Raw genomic sequence first — 21520 nt, 5'->3', positions numbered from 1 at the left:
TGCAATGAACTGTGTGTCCCGAGATAGATGAGACTGCACTTAATGATCTTTCATTTATACTAAGGGAAACAAGACCAAAGCAATTAAATGAAAACGTGCTTTGATAGGTTTATCTGTTTTATTAGTTTGATAAAAATGTTTGTTACATTTCCTGTTATTAAATATATACACACACAACAGCTTTTCATTCAAAGATACACAATTAATAGAAAACAAAGGTTTCTATTCATACTGGGATGCAAACTTCATTGGATTGAACTACACACTGTCTGCAGTGATGCAGATTAAAGGCATGAAACTATCATACACTTTGCAATGAAAAATTTGTCAAGCTACTGTCTTATTGGCTGACCTATAGGTTTACAGTTGATTTTTAGAAATTAATCTTTATCATACAGCAGGTGTATCAGATCTAATGGGAGGGAGCACATCACTGGATTTCATTCTATAACACAACAGGAGGCATCCATCCTCACGGTGATTTAGCTCACCTTTTTTTTCTTTCATTTGTCAGTCACTCAATTGTGAAAGGTGACACCACAGAGGATCAAGCTCTCACTGAGTTTTCTTCCTGGTTTTTTCCCCCAAGAGACCCCACCTATTGCTTATTGGCCTCTATTTTTAGAACATTGTGACTTGCTAGGGCTAACTCCTGCAGTCTTTACACAAGGAAAATTCTCATAGGCCTCACCAAGTGTGTATCCTACATAACACCCACCAAAGACAGGACTTTGATTGCAAGGAAGTGCAAAATTGCTGGGATAATTTAATTTTCTTTTTGTTCCATACCAGCCTTTCCTTAATTTGTAAATCTACTTTATTCTGCATGGAGATCTTGGCATTTTTGCATGAACACTTGTGTGTTGGAAAAAACCAATGTTGTTACAGTAAGAGAAAAGAACACAGGTAATCAGAGGGAGGTTTGAGCATCACTCCTCGTTGGGATCACAGTGCAATTGTAAATTGTTAAAAAGAGTATGCACTTGCTGTGACCACATCACACTATTTTCTTCTATTGGTTGTCAAAGCAGTTCTCAAACCGTTTGCAGGGTAATGACACACCACTGATTCTCACTCTTTTGTCTTCCAGAGGAACAGGCAATAAAGAGACAGGATACAGCAAAATCATCTGAAAAGAGAAAAGGAACCAGTTTGGCTCTAGTAAAAGATCTGCTACAAGTCAAAGACAAAACAAGAGCTGAAGTGCCGGACGGAAGGTAACAGTACGATCACCAGGGTCACAAAGTGTCGAGAACAGAAGTGGACTGGGCAGCTGGACAGCATATGTAGAGGCTGAAGGAAAGGCGACGGGTGTTGGGCAACCTGCTGAAGGGAGCTGACAACTTCCTACTGGATGTCCATGTCAGCCACACTGCAGTTACCACAGGGATGCTGCCAATTATGAATGGGTCAGAAATAGGGAAAAAAAGTATGTGGGTGCTATGAAAGATCCATTGGCCTTTGTCAGAGCCTACCCACCTTTTCTTGTAACGTCTACTGCCCACTGTACTGCAGTTGTGCTGCTCCTGAGACCACTTGTCTGAACAACCTTCTTGTTGCGGGTCAGAACAGAACCTGCTCTGCTGTTCTCTCGGGGAACCCATAAATCCCTTGACAGAAAAGCACAGATACAGCAAGGCAGTCCTCAAGTTTTTCTGTGTTAAAAAATAATCCTGGTTATTCAACAGCGTTGCTATTTTTTATGCTACTCTGTTCAGAGAGAAAGGCAGTCCTCTGAGAGGCTTACAGTCTACATTTAGAAGATGAGTCACAGGCAGGGAAAGGGACTCACTGGAAGGGAAAGAATTATACAAAGGTCAAGTGAGGGGTTTTGGATCTCTTGCTTATAGTCATCACACATTCCTGGGCAACAGGCATATCCCCCTTTTCAGGGTTAATCCCGGTCTTCCCATGAGCTTTGCAGGTCTGTTCCCATTCCCCATAAGCTGCTGCAAAGCCCGAAGGAGCACCCAGTCAGCTGAGCTGATGGAACAGACAGGCATTTTGAATGTACTCACCCATCAACATGCACACACATGTATATGAGGATACCTTGCCAAGGCCCCAGAGATCCACTTTTCCACAGGATCTCTTATCAGTTCAGGCATGCAGTCAGTTCCAGATGACTGCAGATGCAATCTGTTTCAGGGTGGTGATGCAAGCCTAAGTCAGCCCACAACTCAGCTACATTGCTCCATCACATGGAAGGTGGCCAATCTGTATGGCAGATCACAAGAGAGACAAAAGAGAAAGTATTTAGGAAAGCTAAAGGAGTGAAGACACACATGAGTAAAAAAGCAACAATAAAAATGAACAAAAAATAAGGATGCAGAACTACAGACAGGAAGACCTCAAAAAGAGACATAAAGAAAGCAAAAACATGGCAGAGAGGAGAAGTAAAATACAATGAATAGGGAATAAAAGAGCATCCAATATGAAGAGACATTCGATTATCATTATTTTTTCTGTGACTTTGCTGCCACAAGTACTTCACAAGCAATCACACATCTCAGTGAGACCACATTCCCATGTCTCACACGTACATCCTCCCTCCTGTCCTGCTCTCCCAGTACCTGAGGAAGACACCTCTTACTACAAGCCTACAGATGAGAACCAAAGTCTGTACGTACAGCGAGGCGTGTGGCCAGGGGGTCTCAGCACTCGGGAGGCCTCAGTGCTGGGATCCACTCCTCACCCCAGCCTGGCTAGCCCAGCCGGCAGCGCCGTCTACTCTGCAGCAACCCTGAGAGCAGGATGGGGGACTGCTGGTTATCTGTGATGTGTCACTTTTTTCCTGCCACCGAGAAGAGGTGTAGTCATTTGTTTCATTAAATGGCATTCTTGTACCCAGCACTAATTTTATCCCTTTACAAATATGTTTTTCATTCTAGAAAGTCAAGTGCAGCTCTCCCTCCTGTACAGTCATTCTGCTCTCATGCCTCTCTTACCATTACTCACACTTATTGCAGTGAGGCCAGATTCAATAAAGGGTCTGGCTGTTGCAGTGCTGAGCACTGCACTGTGTCTTTGCCTCAATCCACAGCCCCAAATTAAGACACCCTGCCTCGGTGCACACTGAAGGCAAAAGGTAGAATACCGAAGAATGGGATCTACACTGTCCATCCTGTTAAGTGGAGAAGTCTACAGGAAACAGTTGGACATGCCAATAAATCTCTCAAGACACCTCAAACAGCAGTGGATCCTAACGCTGGGGTGAGGCAAGATACCGTGTGTGGAATTCCCAATCCTGAGCCTTTTCTTAGGCACTGACTCCATCCCCTTGCAGGGGTCACAGTACCCCTCCGAGCTCACACGCTATTTAGCACTCACCCAGGAACTCAGTTTTCCTGCCTCTGCCTGAAAGGGCTTGCACCAGTAAAGTGTCCTGACAGCGTGGCACAGACGTGGGCTGGGTGAGGTGCTCCCACTTGAAGCTGTTACACAGCACACAGAATAACTGGTTTTCCATCAGCTGCAACAATGGGATGGAAAGCCATCAGGACTGGAGGGGCTGGGGCAGACATTCTCAGCCCCACACCATGCATAAATCTTAAGCATGCATTAAAGCAGTGTATTTGGGCAACTCTGGAAACAGGTATTTACGTAACCCTCCTCATTCCTGCCGTGCTCCGCAGTAAGCAGGGGCTTGGGGATCTATGTTTTAGACTTGGGCCTTGACAGCACCAGCTAGCTGGCTTTCGCTCTCAGCCCCTCCAGTACTCCTGTGGGCCTAACACAAGGCACCTGAGCACTTGTGAAGAAGGGGCACCCAACTCACCCAGGCACTGAACAACCACAGAAGAGCCCATCGTCCCTGCTCTGCAGAGCTTACAGGTGCAAATAAGCCAGACAGCAGCAGGTTGAGATTAAGGGATAGAACTGGTACCATTAAGTGCCATGATAAACAAGCAAGCAAAAACAAATTTTGATTTGCATGTCTCATCCTGCAATTGCACACTTTTGATTATAGTTTCTATGAGGACAGGAACCTGCAAACACAAGTCAGCTTTGAAATACAAGTCTTAGCTTTAACACTGAGTCATGCAGGCATTTTAGGTTCCCACACTGTGTAACAGCTATACACTCCTTGTTTCTCACATACACCTTGGGCATCAGCAACCTGTCCTTCTGCTTCAGGGATTAAAGTCCCAAATTTCTCAACCACAAATCACTCTATGCAACAGAAGCTGAACAGAACCTAAAGCAAGACAGTAGTTGGCATATTAACTAGGTGAGTCTACAGATTGTAAATGTAACATGCCACACAGATGCACACTGCTCTTTATGAGAAGGTTCATTCAAGTCCCCTTAAGAATAGGAAACAACGCAAATGGCACCACAAACTTCTAGTACTTTGTACAGGGATTTTTCACTTTTACCCACTATGGATTAACTAGTGAGTCTCTTGTAAAATCTCAAAATTCTTCTTTTTGTTGCTATTCCCCGTTTAGAGTTCTCAGAAGCGATTACAATGGGAAGCTCCTGATCCTCTCATCATGCAAACCAAGGAAAGGCTTGAGTAGGACATGCGTATAAAGTGGGTTTTGGGGGTTTTTTTAACCACCAGCAACGCTGGAAATCAAGTACTTCTCAAAAAAAATTCTAATAGTTGTGCATGCTGCAAATCCAAGTGCAGCATGCATTTAGTGGAGAGACATAATACGGGCTGTGGCAACAGAAGATTAACCTTCTTCAATCCTACAGCCCACTGAAATGTATTGATTTTGAGCTGAAAATATCATCTGTAGAAACAAAATACTGTGTTCTCATTGTTTAATCCTTGATGTCTCTGCTACCTAGTTTTGTAACTGTAGGTAAGCGATATGGATACTTGTCCACATAAAATGAACAAAGTTCAGGAATGCGTGTCCCTCATGCCACTGCCAACACTGTGTTGCCTTGCACAGTGCGTTCATTTTCAGACCCAGATGATGGACTACATTTGATAATAAACCTTTGTCTCCTCATCTGTAACCTACCGTTCATCCACTGCACTGTATTATATACACTCAACCCTCTTTCACTGCATCCTTTTGTGGAACGTATCAAATGCGAGATTGTGTCTATAGCCCTCCCTCCACCCCCCTCCAATGCATCTCTCGTCCCTGAGGGAGTCCGCCTAGCACAAGCTGTTTCATATCCATGGGACACGAATCATGCCACATTTCCTCTCTTCCACCTATGTACATCACCTCTTCCATATCCTAGTGGACTAGCTTTGCCATCATACCCCTTTAAAAAAATCCATCTTCCTCAAGTGTCTCCTTAAAGATCCATTTGCCAGACAGTTCTGGTGCCCCTGCCATAATCTGGTCCTTCTAGAAGACTTTGTCTTGGCCACTCCCAGTATTTCACAAACATGAATTACCCTTTGAAGAATGTCCGTTAAGTACGATGTATCACTCTTTAGTTTGCACATGAGCAAATGTGATGGCAGAGTCCAACTAGGACCCTACCAGGGACAGAAGTGAGAGCAAAAAAATCTCAGTTTCCTATCTTTAACACCCAATCATGCTTTTGTGTTTTTTTTTCTTCAAATTCTCTGTAATTCTTTAAAATGTCTGGCTTCCTACCATTAAAGTTTTAACCATTAAATCTGGCATTTTAAAAACACCCTGGGAGATTTGGTCATTCCCAGGATTGTATATTGCTCCCCATTACAACGTGGGTTTGGATCCCAAGTACCCATCATTGCAGATGGCTGCCCTAACCATCCGCTCCAGCGATGTGGCACCGCGCTCTCTCCCGCCCAAAGAATAACAGTTCTTCCAACATGCACACTCATCCTGTACCTGTCTTCTCCAAATACCTCAGAGGTCCTGGGGGGAACAAAGCACGAGCTCTTAGCACATATATCTGCTGAGGTAGGCATGGGATTTGAACTTCAGGTTTCTGTGTCTCACGTACTTGAGCCGGCAAACCACTGACGCACAGTGTGCCTCGCTTCATGAGGCCCAACCACAGCCAACCTGCTTTTAGGAGACCTGGCAGGGACCACTAACACTGGTGGGGAAGTGCCATGCTGGTACAGCCCAGCACAAATGCACTGCTCACCAGCACTAAGGCCACTGGGACCTTGGCAGGCAGAGAAATCTCAGGGCAGGAACTGAGGTCCTCTCACAGTTAGATGGCACCCGAGCAGGTGATTTGGTGGGGCCTAAGCTTTATCTTTAGATGCTGAGAGGGCAACTAGATGTTCTGGATGGTAACAGAAAAAGAAGTATTAAAAGTAGATACTATGTTGAGGAATTTATGGTAGTAGAATATTGCCTTCCTCAAACAGGCGAGGTCTGGCTTCTTTAACTCGATGCTCCTTTGTGCTTGATGGTGGGAGAGCAAAACTCATTTCACCTTAGTAATTTCAACCAAGCTGTCATCTACCTGAATACTGCAATAAGAATAGTGGCGATCATTTGGACTCTCTTTCCACAGAAACACTTGAGACAGAAATGACCACCACCACTCTGAAACAAGTACAAACAAGTTTTATCCTACTAACTTATTAGCTATTCTGCTTTGATTAAATTTTGAGAGAAGTTTCTGTATATGAAGGCATTGCAGGAAACAAAATAAGTAGTTCCAAAAGATGGCACTTCCTTCCATCCCAGGATTTTCACAAGTTGGAGAGAGAGCATGGGAATGCCAAAATTCCCGTTTCTCCCCTTGCTATTTCTATTCCTATAGATGCTGCTATAACAACAACATCCAACAGCTTTTGTACCAACTGTACGACCATTTTAGAGCTTTTTTTTTTTCGCCCTATGGGAGGAGCTTATTGAAGAGCTAGTTTATCATTACCTTTCCTTTGACTGTTTTTTCTTTCTGGGAATAAGAGCAAGTAAATGATGTAAGACCAAAGACACCATAATAATGTCCCCACCCAGAAGGCCATCTATTCAGGGGGTGTAAATCACTATCCTTCTGGAGACATCAGTGAAAATCTGCAGATTTACAGCAGCAATGACCTGGCTCCAAAGCACTCCTACAAATAATAATTAAAACCAAACAACAATTAAAAAAAAAAAAAAAGAGAAAAAAAAGTGCTGCTGCAGGCTGCAGTGAACCATCCCTTTCCCAGTCTACTGCTACTGAACCAAGCTCTGGCATACTTTGTATTTTGTGTGTGTTAAGTTCCCAGTACTTCCATATACTGATCCTTTGCTATTTTTACTCATCAGCCAGCATATGCAGCAAAGCAGGTGTATGTGTATATATACATATGTGTGTGTGAGCATGCACATGTACACATACCTCCCAGACTTGTTTATATAGAACCAGCAAAAAAATGGATTTGTCCTACTCTTAATAACAGCACTAACACCTTATTTTTGTTTAATATTAAAATATTAGCTGTTTTGCTTTTGTTATCGAATCATGCAAATGTAATTATCAACCTTATCATATGAATGCTTCTCACTTCCATAAATTTGCTCCTCCAACCAGCAGTGTTCCAATAGGCATAACACAGCACAAGAGAATGAAAAACTGGTGACACTGCGGAAGTGCCTCTTTTTGAGGTGGAAAGCCTTGTAGGATGACATGGGCAAATCAGGTCAGAAAATTTTCCTTTGCTGTAGTCCTAACACTGCATTCCCACCATTTCAGCGGGAAAATCCATGACTGACTTCCAATTCAAAAAGGTCAAGAAAAGAACAAGAGAAAGCATCTGCTACAAATAGAAATAATTTTCCTTAAAGAATCAGACTTATGATGGAAGAGAAAAATATTTTTCAAGAATCCAGGTTAAATAACGACCAAGCGTGTTTCATTCCATACTCACAGAATCACTTTATGGTCACATTTCTGCCCTGTAAGCTTTGAGATTCTGTCTGTAGCTCACATCCCACCATCTATGATAGAAAAAATGTACAAGAAACCTTTTAAAGATAACATATATCTTTTGTCTTCCAAGTCTATCATACTGTCTCCTACCAAACAAGCCTTCCATTTCCACAGGACTTGCTCACCTCTAGGGGGATGAAGAAAGTTTAATCCCAATAAACACAGAATCATAGAATTGTTTAGGTTGGAAAAGACCTTTAAGATCATCCAGTCCAACCATTAACTTAACACTACCAAGTCCACCACTAAACCAATTAAGGGTAGAGTAGTAATTAATTTCATGTTTCCTGGCTTGGTGGCTGGATTATTTTTTAGTGAAAGTAAAACTAGGAATCATTAAGATTGGAAAGAATCCCCAAGATCGTTATTCCAGTCATCAACCCAACACCGCCATGCCCACTAAACCACGTCCCAAAGTGCCACGTTTACACCTTTTTTGAACACCTCCAGGGATGGTGACTCCACCACCTCTCTGGGCAGCCTGTTCCAATGCTTGACCACCCTTTCCGTAAAGAAATTTTTCCTAATACCCAGTCTAAACCTCCCCTGACGCAGCTTGAGGCCATTTCCTCGTCCTATTGCTAACTACTTGGGAGAAGAGACCAACACCCACCTCACTACAACCTCCTTTCAGGTAGTTGTAGAGAGCGATAAGGTCTCCCCTCAGCCTCCTCTTCTCCAGGCTAAACAACCCCAGTTCCCTCAGCCGCTCCTCATAAGGCTTGTGCTCCAGACCCTTCACCAGCTTCGTTGCCCTTCTCTAAACACGCTCCAGCATCTCAATGTCTTTCTTGTATTGAGGGGCCCAAAACTGGACACAGTATTCCAGGTGCGGCCTCACCAGCGCCGAGTACAGGGGAACAATCACCTCCCTGCTCCTGCTGGCCACACTATTCCTGATACAAGCCAGGATGCTGTTGGCCTTCTTGGCCACCTGGGCACACTGCTGGCTCATGTTCAGCCAGCTGTCAACCAACACCCCCAGGTCCTTTTCGGCCAGGCAGCTTTCCAGCCACTCTTCCCCAAGCCTGTAGCGTTGCATGGGGTTGTTGTGACCCAAGTGCAGGACCCGGCACTTGGCCTTGTTAAACCTCATGCAGCTGGCCTCGGCCCATCGATCCAGCCTGTCCAGGTCCCTCTGCAGGGCCATCCTACCCTCCAGCAGATCGACACTCCCACCCAGCTTGGTGTTGTCTGCAAACTTACTGAGGGTGCACTCAATCCCCTCATCCAGATCATCAATAAAGATATTAAACAAGACTGGCCCCAAAACAGAGCCCTGGGGAACACCGCTCATGACCGGCTGCCAACTGGACTTAACTCCATTTACCACAACTCTCTGGGCTCGGCCACCCAACCAGTTTTTTCACCCAGCAAAGACTATGCCCGTCCAAGCCATGAGCTGCCAGCTTCCCAAGGAGAATATTATGGGAGACTGTGTCAAAGGCTTTGCTAAAGTTCAGGTAAATGACATCCACAGCCTTTCCATCATCTACCAGGCAGGTCACCAGGTCATAAAAGGAGATCAGGTTGGTCAAGCAGGACCTGCCTTCCATGAACCTGTGCTGGCTGGGCCTGATCCCCTGGTTGACCTGCACATGCCCGTTCAGCGTATTCAAGACAAACCACTCCATAACCTTCCCCAGCACTGAGGTCAGGCTGACAGGCCTGTAGCTCCCCAGATCCTCCTTCCAGCCCTTCTTGTAGATGGGTGTCACATTGGCAAGCCTCCAGTTGTCTGGGACCTCCCCTGTTAACCAGGACTGCGGATAGATGATGGAAAGTGGCTTGGTGAGCTCCTCTGCCACCTCCCTCAGTACTCTTGGGTGGATCCCCAATGGCCCCATAGACTTGTGAGTGTCCAGGTGGCATAGCAGGTCGTTAACTGCTTCCTCCTTAATCCATTCACTCCTCTGCTTCAGCAACTAGTGAAAATGCCACTGGTAGCACTTAATGCATACACTGATTGATTCCATCACTTAGTTTTCTATTGACAACTGAATTGGAAGTTATCTCCTTAAAACAAATTCTTTCTCTTTGAATAACCTGCAACAGTTGTGGACTGAATAATAAAATTAAAATGGATGGCTGAGCAATGATTGTTTAACTCCCTGCTTTGTGGAGATTCCCCAAATAGCAAAAACGCCAAGTAAAAACCTAAAATGTCTGCCTAGAGTATGGTAGCCTTGCTGAAAAGCAATGTTCTTTAATTTTAAGGTTCTTCTGTTAATTCTTCAGTGCTGCACTAAGTGCTGTATGTAAAAACTATACAGTCTAAAAGGCAGGAAAAAAAGATACAAGGTCTCAGGTAACATCCCAAGGGAGCTGATTATACATACATTTCAGAATGCAGTATTGTCTTGCCTTAGATGACTTCAAGTTTTTAATTTAAATACTTTCCTACAAATTGTTCCATGAAGACTTCTACAAATAGCCCATTCAGGGACAAGAAGGCAGGCAGCACTGTGTGAGTACACCTTCAGCCACGGTGCCCAAACCATACAGTTTGTCTACTTCTAATGTTAAAGTCAGTGAGGTAAAGAACATTGCTTCTCTTCTGCCAGCACAATTCAGAGTGTGCCGGTGATAAGCAGTTGATAGCAAATATAACCAAACTACTCTGCTTCTAGTAAGGGGCCAGAAGAAAAGAACTTGATTAATGGAAAAGGAAATTAAGATGACATATCATATCTACATATCAATCTCAGAATCCATTTTACTGATGCACAAGAATGCAGAATTAAGGGAGGGGATATCCAGAATTCCCGAGTCAAATTCCCCACTACTACACAGAACCAAACATTGATGTTCTCTTCTGGATTTTTCAAACTTCATTTTAAAAGAAATTTAAACTTCTCATTTGAAACCGCTCCAGAATATCGGTGGTCTGATAGTTACAACTCTTCCTGTAATTTCCAGCAAACTGTGCTCATTATCCCCTTTATACGCACTTGTTTTGCTTGTTTACTCTAATCTTGAGCTCACATAATTATTTTCCTCCCCTAAATAAAAACTGTGTAATTGTCACTTTTGTGTCTTTCTGTTAACAGTCTCTCTATTCCTCTTAACATCCATGTGGTCCTTTTCTGCATCTGTTCCATCCATCTGTTTGAATCCATTTATCTGAATGTGGGTGATGGGCTCCAGATAAGGTCTCACTAATGTCATATACTTTGACATTAATACTTTCTATACCTACAGGAAATCCCTCAATAATACTTTCTAAGACACCATCTTTTTTTAATTTTCTCAACCACATCACATAGCAGTATGCTATCATTCTGCTGCCGACTACTACACCAACTACCAATTCACCACTGGAGTGATAAGCTCTTCTAGAATAAATTGTGATTAGCTTCTATATGCATCACTAAATCTCATCTAATTCTATTAATCTCAGTTTTGATTCATCTTGTTGGTATATGGATATTCCACTCCTCCTCTCTATCGATACAGTCCACCAGTTTTGTGTCATAAGATTTTATCATAGCAGTTCCACTTTTCCACTAGTGCCACTAAGGAAAAAACTAAGTAATTTCCAACACAGTCTATGAAAAATCCAGTTCCCAGCCTCCTTCCCATCAGTACATTCTCTTTCCACCTATTATCTGTCAGGGCATTCCCAAGTCACCTTACAAGGTAATTAATCCAAGTTTTCTCCACTTTACTAATTTCCTCACATGGTAGAGTATCAAATACTTTTCTGACAATGAAACGTATTAGATCTAGTGTATAGCCTCCATCTAGAAAATCCTAGCATAAGGTAAAAGTTAGTCTGGCACAATCTCGTTTTGCTAACACTATGATGCATTTCATCCCACCTTTGACTTTTTCTCTGGGTCTTTTATTTTGCCCTTCAAAAACTGTTCTACAGCTAAGTGCACTATGGCTATCAGATTAGATCATCTGTATTACAAATCTTGTCTTTCCACTGGGTACCCTCAACTATTTGGCCCCCCTTGCATGCAGCTTCCACTGCTTATATAGTATTTAAAGTTAGATTGTACATTTTTGGAAAGGGGATATATTGTATTTATTGTGCTAATGCACTTCCACTGCCACTGAAATAAGAAAACAGAATCCAGTAAAATTAATTTCCTATTAAGAACTGGAAAAGCAATGGTTCTTTTCACATGGGAACAGAGTGGGCCATAAGCTAATAAGTTTAAAATGCATTACGTTATTCACATCTTCCCTGTCTTGAACTTTTATATTTTATTTTTTTCTGGACTTGCTGATGTTGTCTCTCAAGTCATCTTCAACAGCTTAATTCTGCAAGTCCAAACCACCAGGGGTTATAAAGCAGGCACTTAGACACTTATCCCTTTTTTGCGTCTACCCAACAGTTTCTTTTATAAGCAAACCAACATTTTTTCTTCCACTAGAACAATACCTTCCCTAAAAAAAAAAGAAAACATTTCATTTCTTTGCTATCTTTCTTCTAAGAATTACACCCATCTGCATATACTTTAAGGACTGTACTTCAGGTGATGATCATTGGCAAAATCTGATGTGCTTTCTGACACAAATACAAAATTGTAGACCTCCTCACATACCTCCTCTCAGAGCTGAACTGTAACATGTGCAATAGAAAACAAACCTATTTTGGCATATTTCCTTTTTTGTTTTATCTCAACAGTGTTATTTTCTTTGCGCATCTTCATTTATTAGTTAACAAATACATTTTCTTCTGCATTTCAAGAGAATTACTATTACCAAGAAAAAGAAACTACCTAACAAGAATCTTGTCCGTTCCATTCCCATGAGAAGTTTAAGCATGCTCAACCCCAAGTTCAGCTAACTGCTGATGCACAGCACCAGTATCTTTCAAGATTTGCCTTCAAAAATTAAGGAGGAAAACAACCCCACAAACAAAATTTACCAAATTCACTTCAGGCTGATTTATTTCACATACTATTATTTATCACCCCTTTCATAGATAAAATAAGGTACCTCCAGCTGAGGAACAAATTCCTTTAAAACATCAGAATGTTTAACAAGAAGCTGATTTTGCACTTTGGGACGACTACTAGCATAAATTAAATTAACGTGTAACATTTTTCCTCCTTTTTCTTCCCTCCCCACTTTGTCCTCAGAGAAAATACCTTGCTACCAAGTAGACTGCCAAGTCCTGTTTTTTTCCTGGGTTTGTCCCTGCATAACTTCAATACAGTTCAGCACCTTCGTGTATCTTAACTCTTCGCTTTCGCATTAAAATAAAACAAAAAACAAACAAACAATCAAACTTGTAGATAAAAACTGAGACCTCCTCCTGCCACGTGCAAGCATTTGGCATCCGAGCACGCTGACTCCCGGAGGAGGCCACAGGAAAGCATGGCTCCTCGTTTCGATACGGAGCTCACCAGAACGTGGAAGCAAAACTCAGCACACGCTGCGAGCCCGCGTCTCGGCCGGGGCCCCGAGCAGCCACCGGTGCTGCGGGACGGCAGGAGCGCGCAGGGGACGCAGAGCCCCGAGCGGGAGCCATGCAGATCAGCCGCTCATGTTGTTTAAAAAAAAAAAGCGAACTCCCGCTTGGGAGGAAGAGGCTTTGGGCGAGCTCGCAGGGAGGCCCTGCCGGGCCGGTGCCCCGCCGCCCCGCAGCACGGTGCCGCGGCGGAGCGCGGCTGCCCGCCAGGCCAGGCCAGGCCAGGCCAGGCCGAGCGCCCCGCGGCCGCCGGGGCCGGCTTTCGGCCCGGTCCCCCGCCCCCACCACCGACGGGCGCTCTCCCGCCCGCCCGGTCGCTGCCCGCAGCGCCCAGCCGGCACCGCCGCGGGGAGCTCACTCGCGGGCACAAAGCGACAGAGGCAGGCCCCGGCCCCGCCGCCCGGCCCCGGCCCGCTCCCCGGCGGGCCAGCGCCTCCGCCGGCACCAGGGCAGGCCGCACACGCCCGGCCCGACGGCTCCAAGGGGAAGGGGCAAACCCGCCACCGACCTGCCGGCGCCTGAGGCGGGCACGGCGGCCGGGCCGCGCCGGCGCCCCGGGGCTGCTCCTCACGGCGCGGGGGTAAAGGCAGCGCCCCTCGAGCGGGGCCGGCCGGGCACGGGCCGCCCCAGCGCGGCGGCTGAGGGCGGGCAGGCAGGCTCGGGGCGCCCGGCCCGGCCGCGCTCCGCCTGGCGGGAGAGGGGCGGCCCGCCATGCCGGCCGGGCGCCGCGGCGGCGTTTACGACAGCTCCCGGCATGCCGCGGCGCCTACAACTCCCAGCCTGCCCGGCCCCGCCGCCGTTAACCCTCTGCGGCGCCGAGGCGCATCCGCAGCCGCCGGCCCCTCGTCGCCCGCCCCCCCGCCCGTCGCCAGCAGTTCCCCGCGGCGGGCCCTCCGCCGCCAGGCCGCCCGGGGCCGCGGCCCGGCTCCTCGGCGGCCCGTGGCGGAAGAGCCGGCCCGGCCCGGCCCGCCGGCGGTGCTTGCTCCGAGCGGCCCGGCCCGGCCCGGCCCGGCCCGGCCCGGCCCGGCCCCGGCCCGCTGCTGCTGCTGTAGCAGGTCTCTGTACTCCTGCAGTGTAGTTTCTGGTCCCAACTACTGCTCTTTGTTCCTGGCGGCGGCGGGACTAACTGCCCGCTCCCTGCCAGTTCATAAAAAGCAGGTGAAATAATCTTCCTCCAGCTGTTTGGGGTTTTTCTTATTTTTGTTTGAAAAGACAAATTGTAGGAAGTAAATTAACTCAAAAATAGCCTTACAACCCCCAGGAAACTTTGGGACAAAGTTAGCAGGAAATGCTGGGTTATCCTGCAGCGAAAGTAACGTGAAAATTCAGTCACGCTGTCGTGTTTTGCCCTCCTTCCCATATACTCTTCATATATAGGTGCTCAGTACATGTGTGACTAACACATACAGCACTTTTTCAGCTCCCCTCTTAAAACACGTAGCAAAATGATGTGCATACAACTAACCCGCTGCCAACTAAAGAACAACCCAGAGAGTCAGAATCCATTTTTAAAGTAAGTGAGGGACGGGGGCAGATAGCCCAAGTTCATGCAGAAGCAGCACCTCAGAGGAAAATCCACTGGGTCTCACCCGAGCCCCCCTCTGCAGCTCGGCATCCGCGCCCCAAAATGCCCCCCGTGCGCACGCAGAGCTCATCCCCTACACATCTATTTTATTTGCAATATTTTTTGTGAAAGCCTTGTGCAGCAAATACAAGTCAAATGGCTCTAATTTGTAGTGCTACAAACTGTAACATGCTCAGACGTGTAACTGCCTGACAGACTACAGAGAAATCTGGCTTATGCTCCAACCTCTGAAACAAATGCAAATATCCAGAAACATTCTGCTATTTCTCCAAAATTAAAATACTAAGTAAAACAAACCTACTGCCAGATTTTTCATACAAATACTTCTTTTTAAAAAATAAATCACTGCAAATTTATTATTTATTTCAGACCATAAACAACACAGAGGAAAGAAACACATATACGTTTTCCTTTTTTAAAAAAAAAACTTACCGATAAGAAAAGCACATATATAGCTCTTTCTTTTAAGCTTATTTTTTAATACCCTGTCCCTTAAATCAGCCTACAAGCCAATAGCTTTATCTAGAGAAAACACAATTGGAAAGCCTTTTTATGTTGTACTGCTTTTCAGACACTTACAGGAGGTTTTTAAAGACAATTCACAGCCATGCTATTCCAAACGGCACAAATACAATTATTTAGAATTTATTCCTTACTGTGGCAATTTTTACTTTGGTATATTTTTCAAAATTTCCTGGCAAAACACAATCAATTGCCATCTAGCTTAGCGCACCTACACTGTTACCTCTTTCTCTACATTTTCTCTTTACAAATCAACCACAAACATTTTAGAAGTATTTTATGTATATATAATAAAGTCTTAAAAAAGACAATACCACAAGAGAAATGCTCAAAACCAAACTGAAGGTGTAAATGACCTCCTCCCATGTTCCAGACGTACCTACAAAATCCCTGCTCACTGGTACAGGATTATACATTCCATTATGAGTTCGGCCTTTTTATATTTTGTACTATTTTAACACCCCAAATTTATAGATTTTTAAAATTGGCATGTTAAAAGGGCTTTATTTAAGGATTTCAATGAAAATAGTGTTATGTTTTGTCATATTACCATAATCCTTCTTTTTAAATCACTTAGAATTTCAGTATAACCTAATTAAGTAATTTTAAGTAAGTCTTAACCCAAATACATAGATCTAATAAAAATGTATTTTGCAAACAGGGAAAATGGACTTCTAAAATGGATTCCTCAGGTATGAACAAAGATGCTGAAACATTTTCTCCCCACAAACTTTGAGATCTGAACTATTTTACAGCACTTACATTTAAAAACCAAAATACTTCTAAGAAAACAAATTTCACCAAATATCAAGCGTAACATGTCATTCCAATTTTAATTGTTTATTCCTCTTGTATCTAAAAGAAATCTTTCATTTTTCCTTGCCAAAAAGGAGGGAGACTAGGGGAAGAAAAATACTGCATAGTCCTAGCTACCTATCTTTACGTACTGTTTCTCTCAAAGCTCTTCTAACAGCAGTTTATATTGTTTTTAGATATTGTATATTATTTTGCCACTGGAAATATTATTATTTGGATTTTTGCCTTTTAAAAGGCTACAGAACAACATTATAGATTTTAGAGACTTCTAACCATTTTTAATCTCTCTCTTTTTTAAATGCTACAAACATCCCATTTGGTAAATGGAATTTACATTTCTCTCTTGTCTAAATTATCAGAGCCGAATCAACAATTCAAAACAGAAAGAATAAATGATGCACCGTGATACAACAGCAAGTCCAACACTTTAACACAGCTCCTCTCTCTATTGGTGTATAATAAGCTTACACAAAGTATAAAATACGTCAGAAATATAGCCTCTTTCCTGATCAGAAAATTTTACTTATTGACTAATTTGACCTTAAGGAATTGCATTTTCTCAAAAAGCATCCTATCTACAGTTTTATGCCATTTACTGACTCTTGCTTAATTAACCAGCATGCTTTAAAAACAAGTATCATTCCTTCAACTTAATCAAAACAGACTATTTTTAATTGCTACCACATCAAATCTATTTGTCAATACAATAAAGCCACGTACAATTAGAAAGAACTAATTTTTTTAGCCCTGTCTTTGACCAACCATAAATGACAGCATCCACTTCCAATTTATTTGCTATTCTAATACGAGGTGAACTGAAACACACACCACAGCTCACAAATATATCCATCTTTCTATAACATCCTATCATTTGCACCTTTTAATGGGAAAATCCAGTATACCACTGTCAGCACTGCTGTTCTCCCGCAACCGACCGGACTTCAGAAGGACTTGGCACTAACTTCCCTCCCTCACAACACTGTGTCTCCTCACCTCTCTCAAAATAAAACAAAAATATTTGGGTTTGCCTGAAATGTCAATAAACTCCAAAATCGAAAAGGCCAAAAGGTCAGGTATTATTTACTCCAAACAGAAAAGTTATTTTCTCTCTGTGTGGAAAGCCATCAGTAACAGCACAGTACCTGAGAAGTGATGCTCGCCTCCCTTGGACGGCCGTCCTTCTGTCCAGAACAGGGGCTGTGCCACGCGCCCTGTAACGTAAGAGAGAATACATTAAAATTATTATATGCTTAGACCCATTTCTGCGCATTCAAATTATCTGGCCTTCACAAGGCTTTGTATCTCTTAGTCTGCAAAGCATTTTAAAAACTCCTATTACATACTAATTAGAGCCCTCAAAATTGTTTTTGATAACTCAGGTACACATTTCAAAAAATAGCTCCATACACGGTCAATCGAAGTACCAGATTCTCCAGACCTGGTTTTCAGTTCTTAGAGGCCTGTATACTGCTGCATGCTCCATCTCATTAGCAACATTTAATCTGCACATGGCATGATCTTATATTAAAAAAGAAAAAAAAATTTACATATATTGAAATCCAATTTTTTTTTAAAGCCATTTACGTGAGGGACAGAGTCCTGAGATACTCCTTCCCACAGCAACTTTTCCCTCCCGTTTTAAAAGCTGAATACCTTCTCAGATAAATATGGTGCTTGCTTTACCCACTTTTCTGTGATTTGTGTTATTGTGTACTTATTTGTGACGCTGCAGAATTTACACAGGCCTGTAGTTTTGAGCCGTCTATCTCCTCCGTTCACCTGCGAGGAAGATACCAGCTAAAATCACTGTCTATACACCATTTTTATGCCCCTTTTCCCTCTACACTTTTTCAGACAAATGTGAGGGGAAAAAAAGTTAAGATAATGAGTACAAATTCACGGTGTACTACATTTCCAAAAAACCCCTTGTTTCAGTTTGTCATTTAATAAGCATTATCAATGTAAGTCATGGTCAGAAAGCCTCAGCACTGTAGGGTGTAGTATTTATGACTAAACTTCCCCCCTTTTTTTTTTTTAAAAAAAAAAAATTAAAAAAAAAAAAAGGATCTGCCTGTGTTGAAATCTTTTCTTCCATCTTTTACCCTTCTCCTTCCACATATTTTACCCTCTTCATACTGCTTAGATCCTAGCGGGCTGTTGCCGCACATGTATTTTTCCACCCAATTTCCTAGACATTGACAAATGTGGCCCAGGGAAGCATTTTGCACAATGTTAACTTATCTAAACCATTTCTTTCCTCCATCCTCTCTTTTTCTCCACGGCACCCTATGCTTTTTTTTACCCTCTGCTGTTGCTTTGTTTGGTCTTTGCCCACTTTTCTGTACATTTGTCTCCTGCTGATCCTATTAGACCGGGCAGGAAGAACTGAATGTCTCTTTCTCCCATTTGCTACACTCTCTCTCATTTTTTAGTGTTTTACAGATTAAACACATTCTACCATCATTTTCATATATTTTTGAAGATACTTTTTTTTTTCCTTCTCTAGGAACTTGCTGATTACAGTCACCCATACTTTTGCAAAGCAAGGTGAGCCCTGTCCTGCTCTAGTACATGCTACTGTCAGCATACTGAGTGTAAATGACTTGCGAGGCTGTGATGCAAACCATGAAAAAGGAAAAGGGGGTAACATGTAGAGATGCCCCTTAACATCTTAAAGAAAAAAACAGACATTTTTAACTGATTCTGACTTCTTAAAGAGATACTATCAAGAGAATACACTTATCTTAGGGGAAACTTTTATCTAGATCACTAGCAACACTTTTCTAAACTAATAAAAGTAAAGAAAATTTTAAAATTCAAATTTACTGTTCAGCACCACCTGTTTAGGATTTACTTTGCTGCATTTCACTCAGCCTGGGGAGTTAAAGTTGCCTGTTGGTTTCACTTTTGTTCTCAGGCAGTTTCACTTTCAAGCCCTGGCAGAATCTTTCATATTTTCGGTTCAGCAATGTTAAAGAAGACATTTACATTTTTAAACAATCCCCATTACACTTATAATATGAACAACTCATGTCCATCTCTTTCCCAGGACACTGAGAAAAAATAATTTGGGGGTCTAAATGTAATGGGCAGCATCCTTCTAAAGGAGCAGCTTTCACCTGTCTCATGTTAGGTTGTGGTCTGCTCCTTCTTTCCCTGAAAGCAATAGGAAATGTGCCCTTAACTTCACTGGCAGCAGGATCAGGCCTCTGGGTCTGTAATCTGCAACAAAAGGATGCCATATGCAGACCAATATACGCCTTATAACATACAACGTTTGCCTTCAATTATTTTCCTATGCAAATGCAAGGGAAAAAAACCAGCCCCTGCATTTACCCTTCTGTACGCTTTTAAGTTAGCGATAAATACCCTTCCTGACATAGGCCGCAGGAAATTAGAGGGCATCTATCCACTCTGGTTTGCATGGGGAGGGAAACACTGTATGTCCCAGCTACCAATTGCAAATAACTATTTCTCCTCCTTGTGCCGAGCGCAAGCTATATGAAACACTCCAGGCAACACAGAACCACTACTGCCTTGCACCATGACCTTGTTTAATCAAAGTTTCCAAAGCATATACTTGTGTAACCCTCATTTTTTTCAGGATAAACCACAATGCCTTCAGAAACTAGAACTATCAACAGCAGAAAAAAAAAAAAAAAGGCTTCCATTTATCTTTTCAAAACCTGTACCTTCCCTTCTATATTATCTTCCCCTCTCTATGGCACAGACTCCAAAACGCAGCCGTGAACTCACACGTATGTAGGCAGGCGCATATACATACAGTGAAATCTTCCTCCAGCTACCAAAGCACTTCAGTTTCTGTCTTTGTAGACATAAGGGTTTCTGAGACACTGAGGCTTAATGGAAAGACTTAAGGGTTTATAGGAGCCACACAACATTCACTTTTCAACTTCTTTCCTAGAAATTCTGTCCCCCATAAGCACACACAGAAACTGTCACTAGCTGCTTACAGAAATTATTGTCCTGTTTACATGCCAAAAGTTAAATCCTAAAAGCTTACGTATGCAGCTCCTGTGAGAATACTTACACCTCAGTTTTATTTACCCTACTGTTTTATTTCACCATATGAAACGTGAATAAAAATGGGGAATTGCATTGTCATCATGTACCCATCCGCTTCACAGACACACACTTTTCTATCCAAGTAGACTGTGGTTCTATATATTTGACTTACATTATCACATCACGCATCTAGACACGAGCAGCTTCCACAGCACTATGTAGCACATGTTCCCGTTTTCTCTTTTCCTCGATGCCACTACACAGTAGAGGAATAACCACTCTCTCAAAGAATTTCTCTCCGCCTTCCTTCTCTACCTCCACCTCTCCTCTCCGTTTCCCAGAAGACATCTTCTGTGTTTCCAAGCCCAATTCAACATGAGACTTCACATACACTTAATTTTAAGCGTACAAATACACCCCGTGTTCAGCAGGGTTACTCACTTGACCAGGTCAACCACACCTTAAAGTGCTTCAGTGCCATACAAAGACAGACCGCGATAATCACCTGGGTCACAGAAAACTCTGTTTACCGGAAAGCATGCTCACAACACTGACCTTCACAGACTCACAACACGCTACCTCTACGTCCCAGTGTAGCCACATTCCTCCTAAGTGCCAAAACTGACTCTTTCCTAATGCCAATGTCCAAGACTTGCTTGTCCCTAATTTCCTAATTGGCAATGGAGCTGTTGATAACAGTGTTTTGGTGGGAGTTAGCTATCACACAGATTTTGCATCAGGCTTTCACCCAGGGCTGCATCTCCCCCAGTGATAAAGTGCCCTGGGAGAAAGACTTTGCTACCGCTAGCTTTCACTGCGTTAGCTTTTAGGGCAAAGACCCTGAATTCTATCAATTTCTTTAAGATAACATGAAGCTTAACTTAAGCAGACACTCGTGAAATCAGTAAATATCCATCAATTAATATTGGTGAATCATTACCAATGAGAGAAATAATTACAGGGAAATACAAGGGCCTGTTTCAAGATGTTTCCTTTAAAGGACGTGTTTCATAACTTAGCCTTGCTCTTAAATGCTGCTCTTGGTGCACTCATAGAAATTATTTCCTTCTGGAGCATTCTGCCCTGTATTTTACCTGGCTTTTATATAAATATTTCCTATACATTTTTGTGTTACTTAAACTAACCAGATAAAAGATAAACAGCAATCACGCAGCTAAAATTGTCTTCCAATATTAAGGATATTAAGGCCTCACAGCAAGTATTATCAATGAACCTTTCAAAATATTATGAGTGTGGCAGAGGGGCAGAAGACAGTTACATGGGAAGGATGATGGAAAGAG

The 21520-nt window shown here is 43.1% G+C and overlaps 1 long non-coding RNA gene across 4 annotated transcripts; it reads right to left on the bottom strand.

Annotated features, from left to right (window-relative positions):
• Window positions 1-104: 104 nt before the first annotated feature.
• On the bottom strand, window positions 105-13302 carry LOC142593774 (uncharacterized). Of its 4 annotated transcripts, XR_012831132.1 has the most exons (5): window positions 13206-13302; window positions 12948-13045; window positions 2053-2217; window positions 1480-1655; window positions 105-1129 (listed from the first exon to the last, which is right to left on the bottom strand). It is a non-coding gene; the product is annotated as an uncharacterized LOC142593774 (long non-coding RNA). The 4 variants fall into 4 exon arrangements; XR_012831130.1 differs by lacking the exon at window positions 12948-13045 and having other exon boundaries at window positions 2019-2217; window positions 13206-13300; XR_012831129.1 differs by lacking the exon at window positions 12948-13045 and having other exon boundaries at window positions 13206-13298.
• Window positions 13303-21520: the final 8218 nt, after the last annotated feature.

This window comes from Pelecanus crispus, chromosome 6 (genome assembly GCF_030463565.1).
Source record: "Pelecanus crispus isolate bPelCri1 chromosome 6, bPelCri1.pri, whole genome shotgun sequence".
NCBI classification, from domain to species: Eukaryota; Metazoa; Chordata; class Aves; order Pelecaniformes; family Pelecanidae; genus Pelecanus; species Pelecanus crispus.
Note: the sequence above shows the minus strand (reverse complement) of the source record. Positions and strands in the feature narration are given on the sequence as shown.